The sequence below is a fragment of the Aquarana catesbeiana genome, linkage group LG05 (assembly GCF_042186555.1).
Source record: "Aquarana catesbeiana isolate 2022-GZ linkage group LG05, ASM4218655v1, whole genome shotgun sequence".
Classification (NCBI taxonomy): Eukaryota; Metazoa; Chordata; class Amphibia; order Anura; family Ranidae; genus Aquarana; species Aquarana catesbeiana.
The window spans coordinates 221,855,653-221,867,705 of record NC_133328.1 but is presented as its reverse complement, the minus strand read 5'-3'; the positions used below and the strand labels follow the sequence as shown (position 1 = coordinate 221,867,705).

General features: G+C 38.6%; 1 long non-coding RNA gene across 1 annotated transcript in view; it reads right to left on the bottom strand.

The window, feature by feature from the left end:
- Positions 1–561: 561 nt before the first annotated feature.
- Positions 562–12,053, bottom strand: part of LOC141145854 (uncharacterized) — an 80,322-nt gene continuing 68,830 nt past the window's right edge. The window contains exon 4 of the long non-coding RNA XR_012244674.1: positions 562–1,004. This is a non-coding gene — a long non-coding RNA (uncharacterized lncRNA). The remainder of the gene's footprint in view (positions 1,005–12,053) is intronic.

Sequence of the window (12,053 nt, the reverse complement as noted above, 5' to 3'; positions counted from 1 at the left end):
CAGGCAGGATCTTCAGCTGGACTGTCAGGAGGGGCTGGCAACCTCTCCTCAGAGCTCTGAGGAAGAAAGTATAGCTTTCAAAACGTGTCAGAAATCTAGGACCCTAGAGAGCACCTCCTGTGCTTTGGAGCTTGTTCTAGCCAGGACTACAGGGCTTTGGTTGAGTAGCTCGATTAGCGATTTTAATCTTTATGTTTGTGAGTACAATTTATGATTATTATTCTCTTAATAAATACCATGGGATAATGCACTAGACCGGTGTGCCCTCTTTTATTTTATTTTTTTTAAGTGATTTCAGGTTGTCCCCAGTCCAAGAGGTCATCAAGGCTTGAGGCCATATCTCCATGCCGTGCCGTGGATGCATCCTTACTTACCTTTCACCAGGGCATCACTCTTTTGCGCAGGTGTTTTTTTTCTCAGGTTGCCTAGGATATTTAAAGACCTGGGCCACCCTGGCATACAATGAGAAAATACGTTAGGCAAAATCTGGCTGAGCCCACCATTTACCAACAGTGGGAGGGGCTTAAAGGGGGATAATTAAACATAATCTGTGTCTAATCTTGTATAAAGTGCACATATATACCACAACCCTTGTACCCACAAAATACTCTTTATTAGTTACAAGTGACAGTCTCAGGGTTAACTGTTTTACAATTTTATTAAACGTTTCTATTACATATACTTTTCTGTGCACAGAAAGATATAATTTTGTCTGTCTGAGCATACCTAAAGAAGAGCTTTAATAAAACCAGCAACTGTTGGGACAAAAACTTTGGTCAGGACTATGTAATGTACAACACGTGTGCAGGTATCAGGGGGAGTAAGTAACAAATATAAAAACATATAAAGTGCAGCAGGATTCCCCATCAGAGTCCCCCTTATATCAAGAGTATCCTCTTATATCATGAGTGTCTGGAAATCTGTCCAAAAAGAGAGCAAATCTTCTAAGTTTTCATCAGAACAGGTGTCCTCAGGTGTCATCATTGGGAGATTCCCTCCACCTTCTGTTCAGAGAAAAAGCATAACATTTTAGGTTTCTCATCACTTTCTAGCCAGGTGACAACAGTAAACAAAATAGAGGGGTAAATGTCACCACTGGGGACACCGACAGCAATAGAAAAATCTACAAAACTTAAAAGAGTGAATAAGAGTCTATATCGCATTGGACAATTTTATGATCACAAGCAAGGGCATACACCCCGCTACATACTTTGTGCAACAATAGGAGATGCCTCCTGTTGAGAGTTTGATTACAACAAATCAGTCATTTCCTGCGTACTCTGCAGAAAAAGAGCTTAGATCTTGCTATGGTGTTTGAAAACAAATGTATGCAGTTAACTTTACAATGTGGATGCATCTCCATGTTATACAAATTATTTGTTTCTTCCTCCACTTAACTGTCCTATCAATTAGCATGGGAAAAGGTCGTAGGCATGGAACTGGCTTACCCAGACTACCCGTATCCACAAGGGAATCCTGAATGTCGCTCTAACTGATGCAAGCTCTAAAGTCAACTCTAGATGGTACTTGGGTACTCTCTGGTACTCAAGGATGCCCAGATTGCTTTATTGAATAAGCCAGTGGATGATATTCCACGTCATCTGCAGACATTCGTTTATTTTATATTTTTGGCAGCAAAGATAGCTATAGCTACAGCTTGGAAGAGTCCAGTGGTTGATCTAGCCCTGAAACAAAAAAAACAAAGCTGGATGGTCACACTCCAATGCAATCACTTTTATTCCATAAGATAAAAACAGGAAGTCAACAGGATAGGGTGGTGAGCTACAGGCACAACTAATGTGTTTCACAGCTGAACTGGTGCTTAATCATAGCTAAATTGCTGAACATAAATGTGGACATATATACACACAAACAGCTTACAGATACATGTGATGTTAACAATCAGCAAATTGAAAAAGTCTGTAGGTATTAGAACAGGAGTCCAAAAATCAGACAGACTAGCTGGCTGAAATGTGAAATTCACACTGAAATTTATATCATACAAAAACTTCCACATATCTGAATAAAACTTTTTTTTGCAGTAGAAAAAAAAAATAATGATATATATAAAGATTTGATTTGACACAAAAAGATTGTGAGTGCTCCAAGGGATAAACAACGCATTTTTGACAGATTCTGGGGACCCTGGCTTTCTTATTTACAGGTTCCAGAAGCCTGAAAGCGGATGCTTTATTGAATGGTACAATATCCCCGGATGGGCAAATTCTTTCTCTTTTTCTTTCTTTTCTTGCCTCCCTTCCTCCTCCCACTTTTTCTACTTCTTTATCTTTCATGTTCATCTTTCCCCCTTTCTGTTTTTGTTTCTAAATGTGTTTTGATATTGCACTATGGCTAACCTAGACTAGTATTGTAAAGTACCTCAGTGTTGAAGCGCTTGGAGATTCCCAATGAGAGTGGCCGCTATACATTGGCTATACATTTGATCTTTACGAGCAATGATCCATACTCTCTCAGTCTTTTGTATTTTGCCATTTGCCGTATTTTGTTTATTGGATCCTACGCTATTAACTAGTTCAGCTCTTATGTAGTACTATGTACGACCAAAGAATGAACCTTTGATCACAAGCTGATAGCTGAAGTCAAAAATAGATACATAGAAGCTTACAACAATATTGAGATAATTGGTGTTTCAAACCACCGATTTGTTTTCAAGTTTTGGCGGAGAAGTATGTGCACATGCCGACCACTTTCACACAGCCAGCTGCGTGGTGCCCCCCTTCCTGCCGGCGGCCCCCTTCCTCCCATGGTTCCCGGGCTGTCCTGTGCTTACCCGGGAACACATCTGCCGGCGGGGGGAGAGAAACTGCGGTGAGACCGAGGCAAATCCATGCAAACAATGAAACTGGAAGTAATGTTACTTCCGGTTTCATATGCACACTTTCCTGGCAAGTACAGCCAGGAGACACATCTAACCAAGCCGATCTGTGCTCGGTTAGATGGTGTGAAGGGCAGGGGAGACATAAGGGGTCTATTAGACCCCTAATGTCTCCAAAAAGAGCACCTGTCACCACAGGGGTTTATTAACCCCTTGTGAAAGCAATCACATAAAAATAAAAAATAAAAGAAAATAAAAAAAGTAAAAAAAAAATTAAATGATAAAATATATTAAAATGGAAATTTTTTTTGCCAAAACCCCCATTGCCCCACACACCTGCGCAGACGCAAGCCCAGAGTGTGTACGTGTATGTAAACGGTGGTCGCACCACACATGTGACATATCGCCACGAATGTCAGAGTGAGAACAATAATTCTAGCACAAGAGCTCCTAGTTAACTCTAAATTGAGTAGCTGTAATGGCTTTTAAAACGTCACCTATGGTGATTTTTGGGCACCATCGTTTTTGCCAATTTTAAAACATGAAATGTTAGCTATCTATTTATTCAATGCAACCTCATCTTTTATATTTTACCAAAAATGGGTATTATATGGTGTGATTTTGCACTAAAATTAATTTTATTATATTTTTTCTGGAAAATTGGTATTTAATAAACAGTTGCGCAAATATCATGTGAAACTAAAATTTGTAATGATCACCTTTTTATTCTACAGGGCCTCTGCTTTCAGAAAATATATAGTGTTCTGGGGGTTTATGTAATTTTATTGGCAAAAATTTGAATTTTTTCATGTATGCGACAAAGAAAATAAATTGGAGTCGATCTGGATAGTAAGCTGGTCTTCCTAATGGCTGAGCATTTCAATTTAAATTTACTCAGGGAAGATATGTAGTAGTTACATATATTGTGACAGATGTTATTTTGATTACCCTTTTGTACTGAAATTGTTTAAATTGTTATGCCATAGACCATTAGGCTTTGTATTTTAAACCTACTTTCTTTTGAAAAATAATTAAAACTTTTAAAACAGAAAACTTAAAAGTGTTTTGGCTATAGATATACTAGGGACTAATGGTTGTACACAGGAGTATTATAACATTAAAGCACAAAAAATTACATGTTCTTAACGAATATTTGTATGTACAGTAATATGTAGTATTCTTCCCTACACAGTCCAATTATCACGTGATGCCTGAATCTTTCACAAAGTTTAATTGTATCGGGTTTTGCATGATGACTCTGTGATGGTTATAAATATGATCATGCAATTATTTGTCCTCACATACTTGTATGGTTTCTCACTCATGTATGCAATATTACAATTGCATTAACATAGATTGTAAATATATAATATATACTCTCTAACTGTAACAGTGCCATTAAATATATTATCTTAAGAACATCAAAGTGTTTTTTTTTCTTTTGGATATGTACAAATGACTACAATTAAACATGTAACATGTCTGCATTTATGTTGAGTTGCCAAGCATGTGGGTCAATCTGTGTTTCTCTTTAAAGTGGAGAACCAGGGTGTTTAAGCTCAGATTTCCTTGTGTATAAGAGCTTTAATTAGCATCAAGTACTTTAATGTACAATTTACCATACTTAAATGCACAATCAACAGTCTGTTAGTTATGTAACAAGAGGGTGTTTATCTCTACTTACTATCGAAGCACTTGTGTCTAGCAAAATAAAATATCACAAATACAGTACAATGACAGAATCCATTATATAGATTTTCTCATTTAGGCATGATACATTGTGATGTACCCTGTATGTAATATTTGAGAAAGCAATTGAAATGTTTTGAGGTTTAAATGACTAAATTTCGATTGAATCTGTAAATAAATGCAGCATTCCAAAACATTTTATTGCATGACGGATGGATGTGCAGATTGCTGAGGCTCCGGCTACCTATAACAGTAACAATTGACCACTTCCTTCCCCTTCCAAATTAACCAGACGACACAGTAATTTTTGGAGTCGAATGGCCATAGCAGCCTTTGTTTTATTCTTTCAAACAATTGCAATACAAAAATTCTATAAACAGGGAATGCATAACTACATACAATACATAACCCATTAACAAAAAACCTCATTCTAATCTTGCCCGGTCTAAAGATCTTTGAAGGCCTATTTTCTTTTTACCAACTAGTTGTATCTGTCACCCATCAAAGGCCCCCAGCTGCAACTTACACCCACTCGGGGACAAGTACCACTTACTTACTACCAGATACAACCAACTTGAAAACCCCCAATGTTACCATTGTATTATTATGAAGGGTAGGGACACCCATACCTCCAGATGGGCCCAGCCCCCCTAATTCTCCAGTATTTTTTCCAGCACGGCCTTCAAAGACCCAATAGACCACCCACTGCTGCAATGACAAGTAACAAAAGAACCCACAAATTGAACAGTCAGGCAAAATCTAAACCCCGTACACATCCTACCATAGAACCAACCACACCCTTATTAATCGTCGACACATATCCCCAAACCCATCAACTAGGGAGGGTGGGTGGGAGACATCTTCCTTACCCTGTGAGAAGCTCCGACTACTCTCCAACTGAACACCTCCTCCCTCCACACCCTGCAGGACACCCCCCATCCCTTCAGGACCCAATCAAGTAAGTGAATACCCCCCTTTTTTCAAATAATTCCCCTTATTCACTCGGCCTCACTGCCCACCCCCATCATGCTGGCCCTCCTCCCAGTTTAACTTCTGCTCTGGGCCATATACTTGAAGTGACTTGGAACATGCAGGGAGGGATAAATTATATGAATTTTAATCTGATTGTACAGCCATCTACTGCTGCTAACGAACACATTTACTTTAGATTTCAGTTTTCAGTAAATTGGTATTGATGAATGTTAAATGCTATAAATGGAAATGCTGTTTGCATTAATGTGAATTCAAGAAGACAAATGAAATCAATAAGATCAACTTGCTCTTTGGTTTGCTTTTAATCATAACTTGTACAATGGTCTTACAACTGCATTGATTTTCTAAGATAAATTGAATTGTCCTTTAATAATCTGCTGGAAGATGCTGAAGATTTTTTGGTGGCCAGCACTCTCCTGTATGCAGTGGCATGCTGGGGAAGCAGGCTTACACCGACAGACTCAACAAACTGATTTGCAAGGCCAGTAATGTTGTTGGATTAAAATTGGAGTCTTTTAGAACAGTGTTGGGGAGGAGAATGTTGTTCAAGTTATGTTCAATCTTGGACAACTCCTCCTACCCATTCCACAATACGCTGATCAGTCTGCGGAGTACCATCAGTGACAGATTGTTGCACCCACAATGCACCACAGAGCAACACAGGAAATCATTTTTGCCAGTGGCGATCAAGGTATATAATTCTTCTCTGGGAGGGCTGGAAGTGAAGATCTAATTCTGGCTTACGATCAGGATTTTGTGTTGTTTTTATAGTATGTTGGTTTTGTTTTGCTATTATTTGGGGTGGTGTTAGAGAAACTGGTGTATTACCCCAGTTGAAGTCTCTTAAGACGAAACACGCAGGGTTGTTTTGCTTGCTGAGCTACGATTCATTGTGCTTTTTATTTGTTATTATACCTTTTTTTATTATAACACCCCTTTGTTCAGGTGTTTAGATTCATTTTTAAATACATTTTCCTACTTTTGGACTTACACTATGTGGAGGCTTTCTCTTTTTTTCATTTTGTAACATCATTACCACCACGGAGAGGACTAAAGATGATGACCGCTGTGTACAATCATGCCTATTGTTGGTTGGTGTGAGTCCCACCCAGATTTACAGTATCCTGGTGGTGAGTAAAAGCCTGTGAATACTGACCTGTTATTATTGGCCTTCGATTTTTGGAGAAGTCTATTCATCATATCGGTCAAGACTCCATCTGCACCATCTTTAATTCGGTTTATTCCGGTACAAGCTCGTTTGACTCACCGCCAACGGTTTGTGAGTCCACCACCTCCGGTAAGAGTACCACATCTGTTTTACATCTATTCTTGGATGCTGATCGTATTGTTTGGGGCTTCAGTTTGATCTCAGCATATATTGATCTATTTGCCCATAACGCATATATTTATCAGCCAGTTTTCATTTGCTTGAACTTGAATTTCCTACCAGCATTGACTTTTAATTGCCCTGAATCTAGGGTGGTTCCTTTCATACTCCCCTGTATGTCAACAGTATTCAGGGTCATATTATTATTGACCACCTTGTGCACTGATTTCACTGTTTGTTGTTATCACATACAACCTGGTTTTTGGTCATAGGTACACCTTAAATTGTTGTATCTTATTTCCAGCTTTGTGTACCTCTGTTGGTATTTAATATTCATTCCATATTACTAGTCTATGTTTTGTAGATTCATGCTACTTATTATTTATCTTTTGTTTGTCGTCAGATGTAATATTTGAATGACTTTGTTCACATTGACCATTTCATACATGTGTCACTTCACTCCTAATATTTGGATTTAGATTCACATATTATTGCGGATCACTTCATTCATTTTTTTATTACACATGATTTACTTTTTATATAGTTTTTCGTGTCACCAATCACTACAATTGGTTTATTTGTGAGAGTTTCTTTCATAACACCTCATTCTTTTGATTGTGTTATTTATCACTATATTTGCAGCACATTTTTGCTCCCAGATATGGGTTCTGTTCCAGCATATGTGTAGCATATATATCATCAGCGCTGCACTATCATTTCACATATTATTTGTATTTGGTAGTCTGGCTGTTATTTTAATCTGTGTTATTTATTCTATGTTTTATTTTAATTGTATGGATGTTTTATTTGTAGTGTAGTTTTAATTTTGTTTATTTGGTGCTAATGGCTGTTATTGATAATTTTGTTGTGTTTTTGTATCTTGTTCAGTTATTGTTGTGATCTTGTGCTGCCTTTGTTATGTGTGTCTGTGTTGTAACAATTTCCCAATTTCCATTTGGGATTAATAAAGTATTCTGTATTCTATTGCTGATTTTTTTGTAGCGCAATGCATTCTTCCTGCACCCACTATAAAAGTTATGTAAGCCATGATGATAACAGTCACAGAGCACAATCATATTTCTTTGTCATGGTTATGCAATAGAGTTTTCTCTGTCAGCTTACCTGTCTCCATGTGTTCATGTCTAAAGACCAGCTGCCTCTCACCTGACTGGTTTTATAACCTCTCCTCTAAGCATGGCCCCACCCCAGGCCCTATCAGGGAACCCTATATTAACCTGTGCACTGCAAGCCAGCAGTCCTGATCAACCATTGTGTGTTAGCCTCTGTGTGTACTTGCTGTGTTTCTTACGTCTGATTCCTGTTACCGACTTTGGTCTGTTCTCGACTCTCCCTGTCTGCTTGTTACCCTGACCTTTGGCTTACCCCTTACTTCCCTGTCATTCCAGCCTGCTGCCTCCTTCCTCTTCTCCTGTAGTCTACGGTGAGCGTGAGCTGTGAGACCCTGGGGGCTGCGACCTGGAGCCAGACTGCAGCGCAGCCCATCCTCACCACTAGAGGCTCTGGTGAACACCCACTGGCTCTTAGACTCCGTGCCCTGGGGAATCTATGCTGTAGCTCCCACTGGGATCCATGTTAGTTATCCTGTAGACCTGCTTCCTAAACCTTCCAGGGTTCAATCCGCAGCAGTCAGTCCTAGGGTCCACTACCTTAGCGGTGCACTTCCGACTCCTACAGAGTGCATCTGTCACCTGGTCCCAGGTGACCTGACAATTTCTCTAGGTCAGTTACAATGCCTGTTTTTTGGGGAGCTTTTGGGAGGTGTGGGAGTGGCTTGAGGACAACGGTGATAGGCTTACCTTGAGTCTAGTTTACATCACATGAGGTTGGGTAGGTTGGTGTACTAGTGTGCTTGGACAAGAATGAAGTCAAATAGGTCCATTGAGCAGGAAAAGGAGACAGTTTGAAGTTTCTACTTTTGGATAAATCCACTTTCAGAGTAACCCTTGAGTCACTGTCTTTTACATTTATAAAAATAAAATTTGTTTGGGCACACCATAAAAAAAAAAAGCATTTGACGTTTTCTGCGGAGTACAAATCTACAGTATTTTGCAATGATCTGAGTCTAGTGCTCCCTTAGAGGAGCAGAAGGGACGCTGAGTGAAGGAAGTTCTACCACCCCCATTTTTTTTTTCTCTTTGCTCGAGCCTACTCTATTGGGTTGCTTTGCATAGTTCTGTTTTTTATGTCTTCCCATCCATACAGATAATTAGAAAAAAGGTTAAGGGGAGTTAATTGCGGGACCTTACTCTGACTACACTATGCCACCTGTAGATCTTTACCCATTTGTGCAATTTTATCGCAATATACTTGAGCTGTGCTATGTATATTGCAATGACCGCTCCACAATATTTATACATCTAGCAGTTGGTCTTTGCATGGTATGGTATCTAGCAGTTAGTGTTTATATATATATATATATATATATATATATATATATATATATATATATATATATATATATATATATATATAAATGAACATCAGGTGGGTTACCCTCTTGTCTTGATATCTTTGTTAAACCAAAGCACCGTCAGGGTGGACTCCCAAACTTCCACCATAAATAATAGAAAAACTCATGGAACGATGCTTGATGCCAAAATAAGTGTCCTTTACTGAAAAGTTAATCCATAGAATATTGCAAAATACAAGCAAGCCACTGTACAGTTCCGAGCGCCACTCGCTCTTCGTCAGGCTTTTCAGGCTGTGTGTGAAAAGCAAAACCTCACTGTGTTCCTTTATCCACACCCAGTCTGAAACACACCTGTGTCAATTAACTAATTACTTTATACAAAACACCTAGAAGCATTCCAAAGTTTCACCTTACCAAATAAAAAACTTACTACCCCAAAACCATCCTAAATTCCCCAAAGGGGATAATTTACAGAACAGGTTCATCATCTTATATCCCAAATAACATCATCATATCATTTATGAACCAATTATAATCTTTCATTTAATATGCTAAGTGTTTTGCAAATATTGATGAAGAATACATATATGTTATTATTCTTATATATGTCTCAGAGTTCTTTCATGGATTCCGGTCAATGTTCCACTATCTAGCATTTCCAACGGAAGCCTTGTAGTCAATCTAAGGAAAATATAACATATTCAAAGATAGTCATACCTTCTATTCAATCTCGCACTAAAAATTCTTTTTAAACATTCTTTTTAAACAAACAGAAACAAATCATAGTCCCTATTCATACCATCCGGGTGTAGGGACTGTAATTTGTTAATCCACCAAACTTCACGTTTTTTTAATTTCAAAATCCTATCACCCCCTCTTTTGTCTTGGGGAATTCCCTCTAGAACCATAAAACGTAAATCAGTGTCTTTATGGCCCATTTCTGCGAAGTGACGCGATACAGGTAAACTTGATTGAGGATGTCTAATCGTACTACGGTGTTGTGCGATACGGTCTTTAATTCTTTGGGTTGTTTCCCCCACGTACAGGAGATTACAGGGGCATGTGAGAATATAAATCACGTACGAAGACTGACAGATATAAAAATCATTAATTATTATTTTCTTATTGGTCCTGGGGTGAGAGAAGTTATTCCCTTTAATGACTAAATTACATTGAATGCAATTGAGACAGGGGTAACAGCCTTTTCTTTTACTACCAAGGAAAGTCATCTTCCTCTCATCCTGTCTTTCTGATTTAAATTCGGATCGCACCAAGAGATCGCGCAAAGTTTTATTGCGCCGATATGCCTTCAATGGAGTTAATTGAAACTCCTCTATATGGGGATAAGATCGTTTCAGTATCGTCCAATGTTTTCTCAATATATTAAAGATCCTATCACTATAGCTGTTAAACTGGAAGACAAATGGAATTCTAGGTTTATCGGCTGTGTATCTCTTCTTATTGGGAATGTCAGTAGGATTCAAAATTTTATTTAGTTCGTATCGGATTATCTCTTCTGGATAGCCCCGCTCCTTAAACCTGCAGCACATTTCATCTAATCTTTCATTTCTAACTGTGGTATCACTTACTATTCGCGTCACTCGAAGAAGCTGGCTTCTAATGATAGAACTAAAGACATGGGGGGGATGGTAGCTGTCATATCTCAATAACTGATTCCTATCTGTAGGTTTAGTATATATGTCAGTTTCGATCCGTCCCTGTTTTATATATGCCCGTATATCTAAAAAGGGGACCGAATTTCCGCCAATATGAATTTTGAACTGAATATTTGGTGAAATATTGTTAATCATCTCATCAAACATTTTAAGTGATTCGATGTTGCCCCGCCATATGACAAAAATGTCATCTATATAGCGCCACCAAGAGGCGCAATGCTCCAAAAAAAGTTTATTCACAAAAATATGTTTTTGCTCAAAATCATGCATAAATGAACAAGCATATGGCGGGGCAACATTAGAACCCATGGCTACCCCCGTCAACTGCATATAGTACCGATCCTTAAAGAGAAAATAGTTATTATACAAAATTAATCTAAACATTTTCTCAAAAAAAATTATCTGAGCTTCCGAATACTCGTGACAGTTCTTAATTAGGTTTAGCGCTGCTTCAATACCAGCCCCATGAGGGATCGAGGTGTATAGACTCGTTACGTCCCAAGTGACCAGAATAGATTCATTAGGAATTGGTGGTAAGTCCCTAATTTTAGTCAAAAAGTCACCAGAGTCCTTGATGTAAGATGGAGTGGCCTTTACCAAGGGTGATAATACTTTATCCAATAGCTTGGCCGTGGGTACAAAGATCGAGTCACTCCCTGACACAATGGGACGTCCTGGTGGGGAGTGTTTGTCCTTATGAATTTTGGGGAGTATATATAGAACCGGAGTGCGAGTATGTGTTGGTAGTAGGAATTCACATAAGTCATGTGAGATTAGTCCTTCTTTTAATGCTGGTTTTACAATACTCTCCAAGATCTTTCTAATACTCCATGTGGGATCCGATTGTAAAGGTTTGTATACTGTATCATCATCCAATTGTCGCCTAATTTCATTCTCATAAGCTTGAGGGTCCATAATGACGACCGAACCCCCTTTATCCGCAGGTTTACAGATAATATCATTCCGTTTCGTTAATTCCCGCAGTGTCACTCTTTCTTGGGGGGACAAATTGTTAGGTACATGATCTTTGAAATCCACTTGTTGTAACAGATGTTTCACATCTCGGGTAACCTCCTGTACAAACATTTCAACAGGTACATA